Source organism: Chrysochloris asiatica, unplaced genomic scaffold, assembly GCF_000296735.1.
Source record: "Chrysochloris asiatica unplaced genomic scaffold, ChrAsi1.0 scaffold00015, whole genome shotgun sequence".
In the NCBI taxonomy this organism is placed as follows: Eukaryota; Metazoa; Chordata; class Mammalia; order Afrosoricida; family Chrysochloridae; genus Chrysochloris; species Chrysochloris asiatica.
The window spans coordinates 17,150,563-17,154,890 of NW_006408533.1; the positions used below are offsets into that span (position 1 = coordinate 17,150,563).

Here is a 4,328-nt window from a genome sequence, read left to right on the forward strand (position 1 = left end):
GAGTTATGGTGTTGGAGGAGAATATTGAAAGTGCCATGAGTACTCACTCATATGCATGGGGCAGTGTTTCATTCTGGTGTGCATAGTGTTGCTATGAGTTAGTACCAACTCGATGGCACCTAACAACAACAACAACAAAGAAGCAAAAGGAGTCCTGGTATGGTGCTGTGGGTTAAGAATTGGACTGCAAGGTCAGCAATTCAAACCCACTAGTCGATCCTCAGAAACCTATACAGAGTTGATGAGTCAGAACTGACTCGACAGTACTTACCAACATATTATGGGGCATGTCATAAAAATATGTAGACATTCTGACTTTTGGTTTCCCCTTTCAATCTTATTTGCTATTGGACAACATGTTGCATACCTTTCTTGCATGGAAGTTTTAAGACCATTAAAAATACAAGATTTCAGACATGAATCCCTGGGTGATACAAATGGTTAATGCATATGATTGCTAACTGTATGATTAATGCTTGGAGTCCTCCCAGGGACACCTAAGAAGAACCTTCATACAAATTTTATACAGGAACATTCCTTTCTAATAATTAGATATAATATCGGTCTTGCTATGGCACTACAGGTTAATGCACTAGACTGCAAGATTGGTTTGAACTGCAGGGTCAGCGGTTCAAACACATAAACCCCTCCTCAGAAACCCTATACAGGGTCTGTATGAATTGGAACCAACTCGATGGCACTTAACAACAACATGTCCATGGTCATCTTTATAGACAGAGGCCCTATTCCCTAAGTACTGTTGTTGTTGTTAGGTGCCGTCCACTCAGTTCTGACTCATAGCAACCCTATGCACAGCAGAAGGAAACACTGCCTAGTCCTGTACCAGCCTCACAAATGTTACACTTGAACCCATTGCTGCTACCACTATGTAAATCAATCTCAATCTTGTTGGGGGGTTTTCTGTTTTTTGCTGACCCTCCACTTTACCAAGCATAATGTCCTTTTCAAGGGATTGATCCCTCCTGATAATATGTCTAAAGCACGAGAGATAAAGTCTTACCATCTTTGCTTCTAAGGAGCATTCCAGCTGTACTTCCAACACAGATTTACTTGCTCTTTTAGGCAGTCCATGGTGAACAGGAAAAGGTAAAAGCATTCACTGCCCTCTCTGCCCAGGAAACAAGCTGAAATGTTAATCAGGTTATTGAGTGGGACCAATCATCTCCACTCAGGAGACAAACTAGAATGTTAATCAGGTTACTGAGTGGGACCAATCCTCTCCGCCTAGAGATAAACTAAAATGTTAATCAAGTTATTGATTTTAAATAATATATTTGATGGTTACTCCATTGTCCAATAGAACAGAGCTAGGAGGAAGATAAAAAGTGATCGACAACAGAGTCAAGAGTAAGAATTATCTTGGGAGTCGGGAATGTCAAGCTAACATTAAAAAAGATTAATTTGCACCAGGATGAAGGTCGCCTTTACAACAATGTCCCCCAAGTCACTTGTAAATTGTGACTGTAGGGAACTGAAGGAAATCCTGTAGGGAAAAAAGACTTGTGACTTCAGTCAATACCAACCAAACCCCATGTCAACCAAGAGTGTGACATGGAAGATAAAATGGTTAATCAAATCTGGATCTGCTGTGGTGCTGTAGGATAAGCACTGGGCTGCCAACCGAAAGGTCAGTGGTTCAAATCCACCAGCTGCTTCTCAAATATTCTATACAGTTTCCAAGTCAGAACTAATTCAACAGCACTTTACAACAACAATCCAAGTCTAGGAGTCCTTGTGGGGTACAAACAATTAAGTGCTCAATTATGAGCTGAAAAGTTGGTGATTCAACCCCACCTAGAGGCTCCTTGAATGATAGGGTTGGCAACCTGCACTGCACACACACCAGATGCCAACTAACAACAATAAATATGGGCATGCATTAATCCTTCTAAAGAGCAGGATTCTGCACTGCCCTCCCTGTGGACTGCCATGTCCAGGTGTCATTCTCTAAAGTGTCCTTGCTGATCCCCTAACATCTATTCTGCCTTTCCTCTCCTCCCTGACCCTCACAGCTACACGTATCACCTTATGTGCTGGGATACTTCCACATCTTACATCTCACCCCTCAGCAACTGCCTGCTGCCTACAAGCCCTGCAAATCTTTGGTGTGGTAGTCAAGGCCCTCAGTGTATTGGTTAGTCCCTCTTCTTGGCATTTTTCTTTCAACTCTTCCTATGTAGTTCAACCAAATTGAGATCTTACCACTCTATGAGTAGATCCAGTTTACCCCACCCCTCAGAAATGCCAACTCCCTTCATAGTCTCCAGCTTCACCTGTTAGAAGGTTCTGCTCCATCTTGTACCTGTCCTTAACACATCCACCTCAAACCCCAATCTCTTACCCCTGAGGCTCCATGACTGCATGGGCTCTTCTTTTATAGCTACTTTTTAAAATTTATTTTTTAAAGTGTCAATCGTTATTATCTGCTTGGAAAATTAGACATGTTCCAGACCCAGGAAGGAACAGGGGTCAAGGCAGGGCTTAATCCTCCTCTTCGTCCAGCCCCACCTTGGCTCTTGTTGGCGTTCTCCGTCTGCACTCGGCCTCCGCCATATAATTCTGGGAGTCCAGGCAGACAATGAAGGCTGGGACGTTCACCACCTGCTTTTGGACCCTGATGTGGCGCTGGCGGATCAGCACCCGGGAGTGGTGAATGGACTTGACCAAGCCCAGATTAAAGGCCTGGGTCTGTAGGTGTCTTTCCAAGAAATCCTCGATCTGCAAGCCCAAGATGCAACCCAGCTTCATCTTGCACCCTAATGCATCCAGCACCCTAATTCGGATCACTGGCCGCAGCAGCACGTTGCCTTCAAATAGACACCTTTGGTTCTTCTCGTCCAGGGTCCGCAGCTCCCAAAGCAGCTTTACGGATCGTGGCCAGAGTAAACTCGACGCTCCAGACCTCATATTTGTTCCAGAGCTCATACAACGGCCAACCAGCTTCGACTCTCAAAGTGTCTCTGCCAGGTCACACAGGTTTTCCGACAAACCCAGCTCCAGGCCACTGGCATACTGGCTCCACTAGCCCATCTGCGCCTGAGCGTGAATCTGGTGACAGGAAGGAAAAAAAGGGTTTATAGCTACTTTATATTACATCTGATTTGTAAGTGTTGGAATTCTAGGTGGAGTTCTGGTGACCTTATTACGGAATCAAGCATAGAGTACCAAGAATGCTTCTCCTTCTATCTCCTCATAGCTACTCAAACTGAGGAATCTTTTTGAAAAGAACAATTGTGGAATGAGAATGAAGTGCCTTGCATTAAATTTGAATAAATCTCTTCACCCACAATGTAGAACCCAGTAGGAAAATTAGATTGGAGTAAGAGTTTTGCCTCAAGATTAAAGTGAGATTAATATTCTTCTCACTTCTAGATGGGGGACAGAGAGAGAGAGAGATGGAAGGGGAGAGAAACAGAGGACATGGAGACAGCCCAAGAGGACATTGAGTTCAATGATCTATGTAGCTATGTGAAGTAGAAATGACTTGCCCAGAGGGTTCCAAGTCTTGCCTCTGTGTAAAAGGAAAGTAAAAATGGCATCATAGATAGGTGATGATATTTAAGGTGGTGGTGACTGTGTGCCAGTGGAGTTGGTTCCGACTCATAGCAACCCTGTACAGGGTTTCCGAGGCTGCAAATCTTTATAGGAGCAGAAAGCCTCATCTTTCTCTCGCGGAACAGCTGGTAGTTTCGAACTGCTGACCTTGCAGTTCGCAGCCTGATTCATAACTACCATAGTTCCTTGGTATTTAAGGTACTGCTACCCTATTAGCTAATCAAACGTAATGCCCCAATGACTATCCTGGGGCCTCATCAGCCACAGAAACAACTTCCTCTTTAAAGGAGATTGGAGTGGGACAGAAAAAACATGGAAAGAGGAATAGAAATTACCTGTTCCCAACTAGAAGCTTCTAGAGGACCAGGACATTGTTTTAGAAATTATCTACTTAGGTATTTTCAATAACCTCATATGCATGTGAAAGCTGGACAGTAAATAAGGAAGACCGTTGAAGAATTGATGCTTTTGAGTTATGGTGTTGGAGGAGAATATTAAAAGTGCCATGGGCTGTCAAAAGAACCAATAGATCCATTTTGGAAGAAATGCAGCCAGAGTGCTCCTTGGAGGACAGAATGACCAAACTTGGTCTCTCATACTTCAGACATATTGTCAGGAGGGACCAGTCGCTGGAGAAGTATATCATGTTTGGTAAGGTGGAGGATCAGAGAAAAAGAGGAAGACTCCCAGCTAGATGGATTGGCAAAGTAGCAGCATCGATGGACTCAAGCATGGCAACAGTAGTGAGGTTG

At 43.9% G+C, this 4,328-nt stretch overlaps 1 pseudogene; it reads right to left on the reverse strand.

The window, feature by feature from the left end:
* Nucleotides 1-2,502: 2,502 nt before the first annotated feature.
* On the reverse strand, nucleotides 2,503-3,032 carry LOC102816033 (annotated as a pseudogene).
* Nucleotides 3,033-4,328: the final 1,296 nt, after the last annotated feature.